This window comes from Sorex araneus, chromosome X (assembly GCF_027595985.1).
Source record: "Sorex araneus isolate mSorAra2 chromosome X, mSorAra2.pri, whole genome shotgun sequence".
Lineage (NCBI taxonomy): Eukaryota > Metazoa > Chordata > Mammalia > Eulipotyphla > Soricidae > Sorex > Sorex araneus.
In genome coordinates, this window is record NC_073313.1 from 122,661,315 (window position 1) to 122,677,453 (window position 16,139).

Here is a 16,139-nt window from a genome sequence, read left to right on the forward strand (position 1 = left end):
AAAGAAGCGGAGCAAGCAATCCTGAAATTTATATGGAACAAAAAACGCCCACGGATAGCTAAAACAATTCTTGGGAAAAAGATGATGGGAGGCATCACCCTCCCCAACCTTAAACTCTACTACAAAGCGGTAACAATTAAAACAGCATGGTACTGGAACAAAGGCAGAGCTGCAGACCAATGGAACAGGGTGGAATATCCCCACACACAACCTCAAATGTATGATCATCTAATCTTTGATAAAGGAGCAAGAGATGTGAAGTGGAGCAAGGAAAGTCTCTTTAACAAATGGTGCTGGCACAACTGGACAATCACATGCAAAAAAATGGGCTTAGAACTCGACCTGACACCATGCACAAAAGTCAGATCAAAATGGATTAAAGACCTCAACATCAGACCACAAACCATAAGGTACATTGAAGACAAGGTCGGCAAAACCCTCCAGGATATTGAAGATAAAGGTATCTTCAAAGATTACACGGAACTAAGCAATCTAGTAAAAACAGAGATCAACAAATGGGACTACATTAAACTAAAAAGCTTCTGCACCGCAAAAGATACAGTGACCAGAATACAAAGACTATCTACAGAATGGGAAAGGATATTTACACAATACCCATCAGATAAGGGGCTGATATCAAGGGTATATAAAGCACTGGTTGAACTCTACAAGAAGAAAACATCCAACCCCATCAAAAAATGGGGCGAAGAAATGAACAGAAACTTTACCAAGGAAGAGATACGAATGGCCAAAAGGCACATGAAAAAGTGCTCTACATCACTAGTCGTCAGAGAGATGCAGATCAAAACAACCATGAGATACCACCTCACACCACAGAGACTAGCACACATCCAAAAGAACAAAAGCAACCGCTGTTGGAGAGGATGTGGGGAGAAAGGGACCCTTCTACACTGCTGGTGGGAATGCCGGCTAGTTCAGCCCTTTTGGAAAACAGTATGGACGATTCTCAAAAAACTAGAGGTTGAGCTCCCATTTGACCCAGCAATACCACTGCTGGGAATATATCCCAGAAAAGCCAAAAAGTATAGTCGAAGTGACATATGCACTTATATGTTCACCGCTGCACTGTTTACAATAGCCAGAATCTGGAAAAAACCCGAGTGCCCTAGAACAGATGACTGGTTGAAGAAACTCTGGTACATCTATACAATGGAATACTATGCAGCTGTTAGAAAAAATGAGGTCATGACGTTTGCATATAAGTGGATCAACATGGAAAGTATCATGCTAAGTGAAATGAGTCAGAAAGAGAGAGATAGACATAGAAAGATTGCACTCATCTGTGGAATATAGAATAATAGACTATAAGACTAACGCCCAAGAATAGTAGAAATAAGTACCAGGAGAATGTTTCCATGGCTTGGAGGCTGGTCTCTCATTCTGGGTAACTCAGGGAAGGGACCACCAAGTAAAATGTGGTTGGAGGTCATGTGGGGGAAGGGTGAGGCGGGTGGAATACAGACTAGAGACTGATCACAAGGGCCACTCAACACCTCTATTGCAAACCACAACACCTAATCAGAGAGAAAGAACAAAAGGGAATTCCCTGCCATAGTGGCAGGGTGGGGTGGGGGGAGACGGGTCTGGGGAGGGGGGGAGGGATGTTGGGTTTACTAGTGGTGGAGAATGGGCACTGGTGAAGGGATGGGTTATTGAACTTTGTATGGGGGAAGCATGAGCACAAAGATGTATGGATCTGTAACTGTACCCTCACGATGACTCTCTAATTAAAAATAAACTAATAAAAAAATAAAAAAATAAAATAAACTGCTTTGTTAAAAAAAAAGACATATATGCATGTAGTTAAAGTAAAAATAAATATATGAAAATAATAAACACCAAATCCAGGAGAGTGGTCACTTTAGAGAGAGGGAGAGAACTTTAATCACAGGATAGACAAGAGGTCAATTCTACTGGTGAATTGAATTGAATGAAATATTTTTGGCTTTTTTTGGAGGGGGTCACACCCAGCAATGCACAGGGACTACTCCTGGCTCTGCAGTCAGGAATTACTCCTGCCAGTGCTCAGTGGACTACATGGGATGGTGGAGATTGAACCCGGGTCGGCCATGTACAAGGCAAACACACTACTCGCTGTACTATCACTACAGCCCCACTAGTGATATTTTTTCTTAAGCTGGATGGTGGTTATCCTGGTTTTCACAATATGATTCTATTTCTGTTGTTTTGTTTTGGGGCCCAGTTGTGATCAGGGTCTATTTCTAGCTCTGTGCTTAGGAGTTACCCTGGTGATGCTCAGGGGACCATATGTGGTTCTAGAGATTTTACCCGGAGTTGCAACTGCTGTAGCCTGCATGCAAGGTGAGTGCCTTATCTCCTGTACTTACGCTCCAGCCCCTTTTATAGAATTCTTTATACCCATTCTAAGCTATAAGACACCTTCATAACACGTGGTTGCAAAATGCAATAAGTCCGATGACGAAAGGAAAATTAATAATTATCAGATATAATAACATATTAAAAATGTATAAGGTGCAAAGGCTGAGCTCCAATGACAGGATTATTCCTTGAAGCTGCTGCATTTTCCTGGAACTAGTTTTACAGAAGGGAACCTGCTGGAGAAGCAGTAGCTGCAGGCAGGCTGCACTCTCTCAGATATTTATGACTGTGAAAAACAATTTGATTAACCTTTTACATTTTTCACATGTAAAATTACAGTGTTGCAGAGAAAGACAAATAGCACATTGTTTCTTTTATGTGTGAAAGATAAAGGATGAAAGAAAACAAACAAAACAGAGTATACTCTCATGATTCAGAGAATAGATTGGTGGTTGCCAGAGGGGAAAAGAGGTGAGGCATGAAATGGGTAAAGGGGGAGGGGAATTGTATACTAGTGGATAGAAACCAGTCATTTGGTGGTGATCACAATATACTCTATACAGATGTGTAAATATAATACTATGCATCTGAAGCTTATATACTATCATCGCTGTACCACTGTATCACTGTCATCCCATTGCTCATCGATTTGCTCAAGCGGGCACCAGGAACGTCTCCATTCTGAGACTTATTGTTACTGTTTTTGGCATATCGAATACGCCATGGGGAGCTTGCCAGGCTTTGCCGTGCGGGCGGGATACTCTCGGTAGCTTGCCAAGCTCTCCAAGAGGGATGGAGGAATCGAACCCAGGTTGGCCGCATGCAACGTAAACGCCCTACCTGCTATGCTATTGCTCCAGCCCACATAATATCATAAACTTATTCTATTTCAATAAATTATTTTTATTTTTGGGTCATAGCAAGCTGTGCTCAGGGGCTAATTCTGGCTCCAAGTGAGCTCCTGGAGGTACTTTGGGAAATATGTGATTCTGAGGATTGAACCTAGGTCTCACACATGCTGAACATGTGCTCAGTCTATTGAGTTGTCTCTCTGGCTTTCAATAAAAAATGTAAGTGCTCTCTATACTAACTTCCCAAGAGGTGTTCACAAAACCTGAGATTCCCTTCTAGAAAGTCTCAGTCAACTGGGCCAGAGATTTAATGCAAGAGATCGAGAATACAGCACTACTCAGGTTGTGCAGTGTTGGAGATTACTGGGGGTCACCCTAGTAGTGCTTTGGGAAATCCAGAGTTGTACTCATCAATACTTGGGGGACTGTGTTGTACCAGGAATTGCAACAGGGTCAACTTTACGCATGGCATATACCTTAACCCAGTACTATAACTCTGTCCCGGGCTAGATTATCTTATTCTTTTTGTATCTTGTGTTTTTAATTCCTCCCTCCCTCCCTCCCTCCCTCCTTCCCTCCCTCCCTCCTTCCCTCCCTCCCTCCTTCCCTCCCTCCCTCCCTCCCTCCCTTCTTTCCTTCCTTCCTTCCTTCCTTCCTTCCTTCCTTCCTTCCTTCCTTCCTTCCTTCCTTCCTTCCTTCCTTCCTTCCTCACCCAGCTGTGCTCAGGGCTTACTCCTGCCTTTATGCTCAGGGATCACTTTGGGCAGTGTTCAAAGGACCACAAGCGATTCTGGGGATCTAACTCAGGGTTAACTGTGTGCAAGCCAAACACCAACACCTTAAGCCCTGTACTATCTCTGGCCATCATTGTAATAATTTATTCATGCTGGTTTTTTTAGTAAAAATTCTCAAGACTGCATCTGCAGGGCATTAAAGTATTTTGCTTGATGAAAAAGTGTCCTCTGATTAAATATGTCTATGATATGCATGCTCTTTCCTCCAACTAGCTAAAATGAGAACAGTGATTTGATTCATTTTGCTTTGTTTGGGGGCTACAGTGAGCGGTGCTCCTGGCTTACTCTTGAGGGCTCAGGATATCCTATGGTGTACCACAGATTGAATCTGGGTTGGCAGTGTGCAAGGCAAGTATCCTGCTCACATTATTTCTCTGGCCCACAAAATTTAAACATTTCAATTTGGTATAATTTGGTAGGCCATTTGGAGATATGGGAACACTATTAACATCTATCTATCTGCCTATCTATCTATCTATCTATCTATCTATCTATCTATCTATCTATCTATCTATTCATATGAGTGTGTATGTGTGGGATTTTTTTCTTTTTTGAGTCACACCTGGTGATGCTGCACAGGGATTACTCCTGGCTCTACACTCAGGAATTACCTCTGGCGGTGCTCGGGGGACCATATGGGATGCTGGGAATAGAACCTGGGTTGGATGCGTGCAAGGCAAATGCCCTATCTGCTGTGCTATTGCTCTAGCCCCTGTGTGGATTTTTCTTTCTTTTTGAGTCACACTCAGCAATGCTCAGAGGTTACTCCTGGCTCTGCGCTCAGGAATTACTCCTGGCAGTGTTTGGGAGACCATATGGAATGTCGGAGATTGAACCGAGGTTGGTCAAAACAAATGCCCTACCTGCTGTACTATTGCTCCGGCCCATGTGTGTGTGTGTTTGTTTAGGTTAATATATATATATATACATATATATATATATATTCTGGCATTCTTAAATCCAGAAAAAGAAAATAGCCCGTAAAATATATCAAACAGGATTTCGACTTTCTGGCAAAAGGACAAACCTTTACTTGGTTAAACAGAAGGAAACTGAGAGAAGGCTAAGAGTTTTTAATCAGGAGAACTTGTGTGGTGTGTGCCTCTATCTTTTTGTAAATCATAGAAAATCTACAACAAAAAAAGAAAATCTACAACAAAACTTGGATTTGTTAACATAAAAAACAATCAAAACCCCCAATTAAGATAGTTTGTCAAGGGACAAAAGGTGAACACCAAGGCAAATAGAATAAAAAGAGACACTCTGATCAAAAGAGAAACCTTGCCAAAAGGCAAGAAACTAAAATAAGGAAGAGATCTCCAAAGTGTGGAAATTTTTCCTGGGGAGAGGAGGGTTGCGCCAGACACCTGGCATACCAATCCTATCATTCCGTACTTACCACACTGGGACAGATGGCAAGAAATGATAGAGTATAAACAGGGGTCAAAGACATTGGCAAGAATGATCGAAACCACCTCTCTCAACCTTGCTGATGACCACAATGTTGGATTTGATTTTCCACAGCAATAGACACTGAAGGCAACTCCCTGAGAACTCAACTAACCCCTTGCAAATACGTGAGCTAGCTGAGGGCTGAGAGACAAATACATGAGTTAGCCGAGGGCTGGTTTCTCTTGATGACTAAAAGACCTGGGTCCTGCCAGCGCACATCTGACTGCCAGTGATCTAGCCACACTCCTACAGACAAGAATCACCCCATGTTTCTCCCCAAACACAACCAGTTAGCAAGGGGCCCCCACTGCATGCTGGGCTCCGTTGCAAGGCCACAACCATTCAGACTCTGCTCCCAGCCGTTTCTTGTTACCAGTTCATTCTAAAATGGGATCCTCAGCCAAATACCCAAGTCTGCATGGCCAAAGCTACTTAATGGCTGTGGGTCATTAGCAATGCTGAACACTTGATCACTGCCGAGGTCTACTCAAACTAACATCACAGCATGGGCCAGATACTGCAGACTGAGTTCTCCAGATATACTTGACTTCAGTGCCACAGCTCAGACCAGGCACTCACAAGAGCAATAAATCATCTCGAAGACTTGTTCAAACTTGGAGGCAAAGCCATGGTCAGGCACTTGTATATGCAAATTCCCTGGTCGCCATCAAGGCCTGCTCAACAGAGGTCCACAGACCCTTGAAAAGCATCAAATAAAATGGGAAGATGGCAGACTCACGTACACAGATGAATCAAGACAAGAGTCTGAGGAAAACTACAGATTTGATAGAGCTATGCAGACTGCCTGAAGAAGATATACCATCAATAGTCCTAATGAAGATCTTCCCTGAAATGAGATCAATGGAAAAGAACTATAACAAAGACCAAATATTATAGAAAGTTTGAGACGAGGGCAAACAGAAAACATAGAGCTAAACTATATAGCCAAACTGAAAAATACAATAGAGGCCTTGGGGAATGGTTGCATGTTTTGCAAACATTGAAGCAGGAAAGTTAGAATCAGAAACAGGAAACTAGAGGCAAGACTTTTGAGTGACCCATTCTTAGAGCTGGACAAAGATGAATAGGTGATAAATCACAAAGCTATGGCAAGAATAGAACAAGTGCAAAACTCTGATCAGGGGGCCGGAGTGATAGCACAGCGGGTAGGGCGTTTGCCTTGCATGCGGCCGACCCGGGTTCGATCCCCGGCATCCCATATGGTCCCCCAAGCACCGCCAGGAGTAATTCCTGAGTGCAGAGCCAGGAGTAACCCCTGAGCATCGCTGGGTGTGACCCAAAAAGCAAAAAAAAAAAACTCTGATCAGGTTTCTTGTGTAGGAACGGAGTCACAAGAAATGGTCATTAAATGTCTATATAAAACTTAAATTGTATCAATCACTAATTTTACCAAATAGTGTATATGTTAGCAACCATGTTAGCAACCACTATGTAAAAAGGTTTCCCTAGAAGCATTGTAACCGGGCTGGAGCGATAGTACAGCATGTAGGGAGTTTGCCTTTTTTTTTAATTAAAAAAATTTAATGAATCACCGTGAGATAGTTACACGCTTTCATGTTTGGGTTACAATCACACAATAATCAAACACCCATCCCTCCACCAGTTCACATTCCCCACCACCAATATCCCCAGTATACCCCCCTTTTCCCACCCTCCCCCTGCCTCCATGGGAGACAGACAATTTTCCCCATACTCTCTCTCTAATTTTGGGCATTATGGAGGGGAGTTTGCCTTGTACATGGCCGACCAGGGTTCAATACCTGGCATTCTATATAGTCCCCCCAGCAACACCAGGTGTGATTCCTGAGTGCAGAGCCAGTAGTAACCCCTGAGCATTGCCAGGTATTACCCAAATAGGTAAAAAAGAAGCATCATAACCTGTAACTAGTCTATAAAAGCACTTTGTGAACTGTGTTCTAGGCTCAGTACTTTTTGGTGATAAATAGGTTGTGTCTGCATGCATAAATAAGATTGTACCTCCTTCTTCTCTGGTGCCAATTTATTTGTTAGTCATATTTCTGTAAAATCATGATGCTATGAGCTTAATCCCCAGTGCTGGCCACTGGTACAAGTGAGACCCTCAGCACCTCTGTTGTTTTGGATCCCTATTGCTACAGTGGAGCACGTGATCTCTAGTGCATTAAATCAAGATATGTGTAAGCACCACAAGTAAAGTGTACAACACCTGGCAAGCACTGCAATTAAAGTGTGCTAGTACCAGGCCTGGACACAGCCAAAAGCATATGTGAGCACAAGTGACCCCCTGACAAGCACTAAAAATAGAATGTGCATACTAAGAGTGTGACTGTACAACTAAGAATGTGACACTTTCAGTGTGTAATCCCTGGTGAGTATCATGGATGAATCCTTGAGCATCACAAGCAAGCATGTATGATTACAACAACCAAATGAAGAAGAGGGGGAAAATAAAACAGTTGTTCCACAGCAGAATGAAAGAAGTCATCACTGAATCAGTGAGATTGAAAGTGAAATAGTGAAAAACATTCAAAACTAGAAGCAAAATGAATTAAAAGAAATAAAGATAATCTATACAATCAGCGGCATCAAGAGGAAAAACATTTGCATCAAAGGAATTCCAGAAGGAGGAGAGAGAGAGACAGAGACAGAGAGAGAGAGAGAGAGAGAGGCTAGATTTTGTATTTGAAGAAATAATAGCCAAACACTTCCTCAAGTCAAGAAAGGAATTAAACATCGGGATGCAGGAAGCTCAAATTGTTCCAAACAAAACAAATCCAGACAAATGCATACCAAAACACTTAATTAAAATGGCAAAAATAAAAGATTAAGAGAGAATTCTAAAACCAGCAAGATAAATTAAAACTTGCATATAAGTTGCATAAGATTGTTAGAATGCTGCCGTACAGGCAGGGTGAGGACTGGGATGGGGGGGGCATGGCGGATACTGGGGATATTGGTGGTGGATAATGTGCACTGGTGAAGGAATGGGTGTTCGATCATTGTACAGCTGAAGTTCAAACATGAAAGCTTTGCAACTGTATCTCACGGTGATTCAATAATAAAAAAAGACTTAGAATTTTTCACCACAGAAATACTTCAAGCCAGAAGAGAGTGGTATGATATATATAAAGTACACTGTGGAAGACCTCCAAAAAATATTACGCTTCAAATCAAGATTATCATTCAGATTTTAATGAGGAATTAATTTTGAACTTTTCAGAAAAACAATGATCAAATGAATTAATCACCACAGCAGTTCTTCTCCAATAAATACTTTACTTCTCTAAAGAAAAGAAACGCCACATGGCAGTAGTAAGATACCTAAAAAACGTAAAATGTGGGTGAGACGGGGATTAATAATGGGAATTCTTTATGTTCATTCAAGTTTACCAATCTTTCCTTGGTGTCTCCATTTCTGTTGTTTACAGAATTTAACATTTCAAATATTATTTTCAGTTCCAAAATTTATCTTACTTGTTTTAATGCTGATTTTATTTCTCTGTTGAAAAAAATGTTAGGATTCCTTGGGCTATTTTATTTTGTTTGAGTTGTGATAGTTGTAGCTTTCAAGAAACAGGTTTACTTTATCCAAATTTTTGAATTTCTGAATTCATAGTAGTTCCTGATGATCTAATATTTTGTGGGTGTCTATAGTGAGATTTTTCACTTTTATTTTCAATATTGATAACTTGTCTTATTTGTTTCTTCTTCAGTCTTGCTACTGGTCTATTTTATTGACTTTTCAAATATCTTTTGTTGTAACTGATTTTTTCTGTATTATTTTATCTTTCCAATTTTGCTGACTTCTGCTCTTAAAATCTTTCCAATTTTGCTGACTTCATTTTTCTGTTTAAATGGGGCTTGTCCTTGTCCTTTTCTAGATTCTTAATGTAGAAACTAGATTATTGATTTGAGAATGCTTTATTCAAAACATATGAGCATTTGTTTGGGGTTCACTTTTCTGGGGGTCACACCTGATGGTGCTCACAGGACCATGTGGTTCCAGGGATTGAACTCAGGCTTCCCACCAGCAAAACAAGAACTCCAGCTCTCACGTTTTTCTCCCTGCTAATATTAGCATTCAATGATTTATATAATTAATATAAGCATTTAATATAAGCATTATTATGAATTTTTCTCTAAAAAGTTTCTTCAGAATATTTTCAAATCTTCTTAGGAAACTTTCACCCTTTTTTACTGATGGATGATAAGTGTATTATTTAATTTCTACGTATTTGAAAAAACGTTGTTATTGTTCCTTGTTTTTCTCTTATTGACTCTGAGCTTAATTGGAGAATGTACTTTGTACATATGAATTAAAATCTTTAAAAATAATAATACACCCAGATTATAGAGAAGAGAAGGAAACAAATAGAGTGAAAAGGGAGAGGAAGAAGAGACAGATGAGAAGCCATGGGGGGTGAGGGGCAGGGGTCAAGGGGATTCGAGTACATTTGAGTGGTGACAGATGACTGGTTAAAGAAACTCTGGTACATCTATACAATGGAATATTATGCAGCTGTTAGAAAAGATGAAGTAATGAACTTTGCATATAAGTGGATCAACATGGAAAGTATCATGCTAAGTGAAATGAGCCAGAAAGAGAGGGACAGACATAGAAATATTGCACTCATCTGTGGAATATAAAATAACAGAGTAGGAGACTAACACCCAAGAATAGTAGTATATAATACCAGGAGGTTGGCTCCATAGCTTGGAAGCTGGCCTCACATGCTGGGGAAAGGCATCCGAGATAGAGAAGGGAACACCAAATAAAATGTGATTGGAGATCCTGCGCGGGAAGGGAGATGCGTGCTGAAAGTAGACTAGAGACTGAACACAATGGCCACTCAATACCCCTATTGCAAACCACAACACCCAAAAGAGAGAGAGAGAACAAACTGGAATGTTCTGCCACAAAGGCAGGGTGGGGGGATAGGATTGGGGGGTGGGAGGGATACTGGGTTCATTGGTGGTGGAGAATGGACACTGGTGGAGGGATGGGCTCTCGAACACTGTATGAGGGAAACAGAAGCACGAAAATGTGTAAATCTGTAACTGTACCCTCACAGTGACTCACTAATTAAAAATAAATTAATTAAATAATAAAAAAGAAATGATAAACCACAGAGTCAACAACACTGCAATCATGAGACCCCCAACTTTAAAAACTGAACTTAAAAAGGTGCCTGTCAAGAAAGAGGGCAGGCCGAGGGGGCTGAAGGTGGAATATGGGAGGGAAACTGGGAACACTGGTGGAGGGAAGTTGACAATGGTAGTTGGTTCTGTGCTAGAATATTGTATGTCTAAAACTCAATTATAAATTACTTTGTAAATCACGGTACTTTCATAAAACTAAAAAATAATAATATACAGGATAACATACAGATTAAAATGTTAAGATGGTAAAATATAAATGAAATCAAAGAGATTTATTTTTCAGAATTAATCTTCAGAAACTTTAACTTGTTTAAATACACTGTACCCTCTAAGAGAATTTATTATAGAAGTCGCACTGTCCTCCCATTGTTCATCGATTTTCTCGAGCGGGCACCAGTAACGTTCCATTGTGAGACTTGTTGTTACTATTTTTTGGCATATCAAATACGCCACGGGTAGCTTGCCAGGCTCTGCTGTGCGGGCAGGATACTCTCGGTAGCTTGTCGGACTCTCTGAGTGGGATGGAGGAATCGAACGCAGGTCAGCCACGTGCAAGGCAAATGTCCTACATGCTGTGCTATTATAGAAGTATTTTCAAAAAAAATATTGTAGCATATAATGTACCCCTCACCACTCTCATTTTCAAACAGATTCTATTAACATTCTATCAGAAGATTAGAAGATTGTTCTATAGAACATTGGTTGGTAAATTCTAAGGTTTTTCATTAGTGCTTACAGATGATGTGTTTAGAATCCTTTGTAAGGGAGGAATGTAGTTTTGGAGCATAACTTTCACTAAGTGGATTTCCTTTCACAGAGACTGTCCGTGGCAAGTTTGGAACGCAATTTTCTCAGTTCTATCTGATTGTGGCCAATTCAACAAGAAAAACTTGACCAAACCTGTAGTTAGAAGTGCTACATCCCTGCAGTACTCTCTGCATCTGGCCTTGGGCCTCTGCTAAGTTTGTTGTCCAAGGCTTGTTTTCCTCTTTTAGGCGACTACAGATTTGAAAAATGCTCTGTCCCAGGGCTCCAATCTATTTAACTAGGAGAGGATGTCTGGAGGAACAGGTATCCAAAAAAGGGGAGGCCCTTTGCATGTAGTTTTATATCTCTGCAATAGTTCCCAAGAACAGGACTTACACAGCAGAAGCCTGTCCACCTTGGGAAAATGTGACAGTATTTTTTCAGGGCCAAAATCTTCTGGTCTAAGAAGGTCCCCCCAGATGGTGGAAAATGTACCCTGGTGGGGGCTGGAGTGATAGCACAGCGGGTAGGGTGTTTGCCTTGCACGCGGCTGACCCAGGTTTGATTCCCAGAATCCCATATGGTCCCCTGAGCACTGCAGGGAGTGATTTTTGAGTGCAGAGCCAGGAGTAACCCCTGTGCATCTCCGGGTGTGACCCAAAAAGCAAAAAAAAATGTACCCTGGTGAAGGAATGAATGTTGAAACATTGAACATTGTATCACTGAAAATCATGAACAACTTTGTAACTGTGTATCTCAAGGTGTTTCAATAAAAATAATTTAAAACATAGAAGAAATGAAGATTCCCCAGGTTTTCTCGAACCCTCACAGCACCCAAATTCTAAAAGGAAAATCTGAGATCTGTAGCTCCTAGGGGCACCTTTCAAAGGTGATTTCCCTTAGGGCTTTCATCTTAGAAAAAGGGATTCCTTTGGAAAAGTCAAGCACTAAGGTGAACAAGATACAGGGTCTCTAAATGGCTCTGTTCTCTTGAGAAATCAAGAAGTAAATACAGGGGGGCATGTTATTAATTAATTTATTTTTGGGTCACACCCAGCGATGCTCAGGGGTTACTCCAGGCTATGCACTCAGAAATTAATCCTGGCATTCCTTGGGGGACCATATGGGATGCCAGAGATTGAACCTGGGTCGGCCGCATGCAAGACAAACGCCCTACCCGCTGTACTATTAACTCTCCCCTTATTCTTACTTTTTTTGAGGAGGTGGGGGTTAGGTCATACTTGTTCTGTTCAGAACTCTCACCGCCTCTGCTCAGGGGCCATATTGAGTGGAGCTTGGGAGTAACAGGATTCAAGCAGTATAGAGATCCCATCCACAGTCACATGCTAAGCAAGTGCTTTAACCTTTATTCCATTTCTCCACCCCTCCCCACCCCCACCAGACAATACATTTACTATATACTTTTTTTTTTTGCTTTTTGGGTCACATCTGGCAATGCACAGGGGTCACTCCTGGCTCTGCACTCAGGAATTACCCCTGGCGGTGCTTAGGGGACCATATGGGATGCTGGGAATTGAACCCGGGTCGGCCGCGTGCAAGGCAAACGCCTACCCGCTGTGCTATCGATCCAGCCCCTGTACTATACACTTAACGGGGCGGAAGATGCTGGTGTCCCTTCCTCATGCCGCACCAGCCTAGCCCAACTATCTGCTTCGACCCTGTTTCCACGAGGCCTTGGCTTTACCTACCTTCCAAGGAACAGACAAGCCTTCACTAGCCACACAGTCTCTGGCCTATTCACAGACGGGGTACATGACCTGACGCCGGGGATAGGTAGGGAGAGCTCAGAAGGGGGGAGAGGTAAGTGCTGTCTCAAAGCTCTCACGGCTGGCTATGATCTCAACAGTAGAGCGATCCCTCCTGATCATACTGGGTAGAAAGAAAACCAGGAGAATAAGCAGGGGGGGGGGCGGTGGTGGGGTGGTGGTGAGGAAATGAACAGGGAAGAGAGCTGAGACCCCTTCTCCTAGGTCTGAACCCCATTGACTCCAAGGGAATACTCCTGTGCTCTGTCATCTCGTTTGTTCAGGGAACCAGCTCTGCGTTCCCACACTTCCTCTCTCCACCCCTTTCTGCCAATACTTTCCACACCCCTTCACTTCCCTCCCACCCGTGTATCCACATTTGGACAAAAAGCAGGTCATCGAGCAGCGACATCAATAAACAAGTACAGAAAATAAATAGCCCCCTCCTCTCAGTACAGCACCCTGACCCATGCTCTTATTCATTTCTAGACCACAGTTGTTCAAATTGGCTTGAGTTTCTATTCCGGGGCATGATTTTTTTGTCCCTTCCTGAGTCCAAACAGTGGCTACTTCACTGTAGGAATTTTTTAAAATGCAAGTTTACTTCCAAAGGCACATACAGGCAGGCAGTCCACGCATAATTCCCTCCTGCAACACACACACAAAGATACACACACACATACCACAGCATCTCTTGGAATCTCTCTTCCCTCAGTTGTTTCCCACTCAGCCATAGGAAAAGGACAAGGCTTGGAAATGATTTTTCCTGTGGCCTACCTTCGGATTCCTCCAGGTCTGGGAAGCAGGCAGCAATTGGGAGCTGAGAGGCCCGACTGGGCTGCCTCTGTGAATCAGCAAAGAAGTCCCTGAGACAGGAATGCCGACAGCTGCTGTATGCACACTCTCGCTCCCGTTCCGTCTCCTCCACCTCCCTGCCCTCCTCTTTCTCCTCCTCTTCTCTCAGAGCTGCTCTGTGTTGCTATGCAATCATCACCGGGACTAACAGCATCACCCTGACCTCAGGCAAAGATACCCTTGACTAGGCAAAGGCAAAAAAGAGCAAGGACAGTATTGTAAAACTACCAGAGTCTTGGCGGCTCTCTCGGAGATTTCAATTCATTAGAAGCAAAGCAGCAAAGCGGAAGAGGCTGAGAGGCAGAAGAGGAGAGGGGGAGAGGCTTCCACTGGAGAGGAGGAGACAAAAGAAGCCTGCAATCAATATAAGCTGCTGACTGAGGAGCCTGGGCCCCAATTTACACAGATCTAATCCAGAGCCAAAGCCAACTTTGGAGCCAGCAGCTGGCAGGATCCCTCAGTAGTGAGTCCAGGATTCTGTTTCTCTGTTGGAGATGGAAACATTCTGCTCTGGAATCATTATTCAGACTCAAGTATACAGCCGTGGGTCCAGGTTGCTCTCACAGTCATTCCCAAGTTCTTTCCTTGCCCGTTCTTAGATATCCATGTTAGGAAAGGCCTCCCCCATGAGGAATCTCGAATGATTTGAGAAAAGATAGCTCCTCCTCTCAAAAATGACCCAGTCACTCTCCCCCGTTTTATGCATACCATCTCTTACAGTTTCAGCCCCATAGAAGAGAAAAGGATAGGAGCTCCATATACCAGGGGCCTGGGATAAATCTCTATCAAGATGGAGGGGGGCTATATCCTTTGTGTAGTGCCAGGCACATTGGAGTTTATTTCATAAATCTTTGTGGAATGAGTAAACGAAATCAATGGATGAAGTGCAGTCAGAAAGACTTGAACCCAATCGTTCTGCACAAACATACTTAATGCCCTTGCAATTCCGGGTCATGGGAAAGGCTAAGAAGAAGCATTCTTTACTCCATCCACTTCCAGGACAGGATGTGGATGCCAGAGACAAACAGATGGGTTTGGGAGTGGGTTGCTTCACTTCACTCATTTGCCTCTAAAACCTCTGAGCATTGGTGGCCCTGAAATTTAGAAGACAAAATATTTCTTGCCCAAAGGATCTGAAAGTGGTGTTTAAAAACGTTTACAATCATGCAGAATTTTTTTTGTTGGCGTTGTTTGAAAACTCTCACCTAAGAAATAACTAATGTCATGTGGGTGTGTTCTTTTGAGGTGAAATTTTTAAAACTTATGCGGCTACTCTCAGTAAAAGGTTCATGTGGGACTGATACCTTGCTCAAAACAAGCAACAAAATGCAAACGAATTGCTCCCTACCCCCCGGCTAGGCTTTCATTGCTATGTGAGTGGCCTTCCTGCCCAGTCCAAGTGGCAGCAGCCTGGCCCCTATGCAGGAGCAGAAAGAGCTTTTGATTTCTGAAGGGGCTTTTGGAAGCGCATCAGACTTCTCAGTATCCAGACCATCAGCGGAGCATTGCTTAGTTACGCAGCCCACCCCAATCCTGGCCCTGACACTCAGTCTCAGCCTTCGACTTGGCAACTTCCAGGGCTTCTCAACGCCATCCAGATCCAGGGCCCCAGGAATCCTTTACAACAAACTCAGAATGACTTGGAAAGGGGAATTGGTGAGAAGAAAGGCCAAAGGCAACACACTGAGCAATTGTTAGGCCTGGCACCGACGCAGAAGGACTGTGACAGACACACATCAAACCTGACTCATGCATCACCCCTGACACCCACTTGCCATCATGACCAATGAAACCAGACTGTAGGTCTAGAAGGAGGACAGTGAGGGAGTCAGGTTTAGTGTTTGCTGCTTACCCAGACTACAGTTAGACTTGCCCAGATCATACAGAGCACTTGGAATAATCCTTAATTTCGTCTCTCTAGAGAGCACATTCAGGCTGCAAATATAAATATAGAGTAGCACTCACCAATAATAAAACCCCCAGAGTTTGTTTTGAGGGTAAAACAAAAGGTTTCCCAAAATCTCTTTCCACTGATCTCATCATAGTGGGCAAACATCCCCTTTCGATTCCTTTGCTTGAGGAATTTAGGCTGCTGTGAAAATGAGGATATGAGTTAAAAAAGCAAAACAAAACATTAAAACACTATCAGCTGG

General features: G+C 42.7%; 1 protein-coding gene across 1 annotated transcript in view; it reads right to left on the minus strand.

Annotated features, from left to right (window-relative positions):
* DRP2 (dystrophin related protein 2) overlaps positions 1 to 14,544 on the minus strand; it is a 90,021-nt gene extending 75,477 nt beyond the window's left edge. Inside the window, exon 1 of the mRNA XM_004611657.2 lies at positions 13,909 to 14,544. The gene's annotated coding sequence lies outside the window, so the exon portion shown is untranslated. The remainder of the gene's footprint in view (positions 1 to 13,908) is intronic.
* Between the last annotated feature and the right edge of the window lie 1,595 nt (positions 14,545 to 16,139).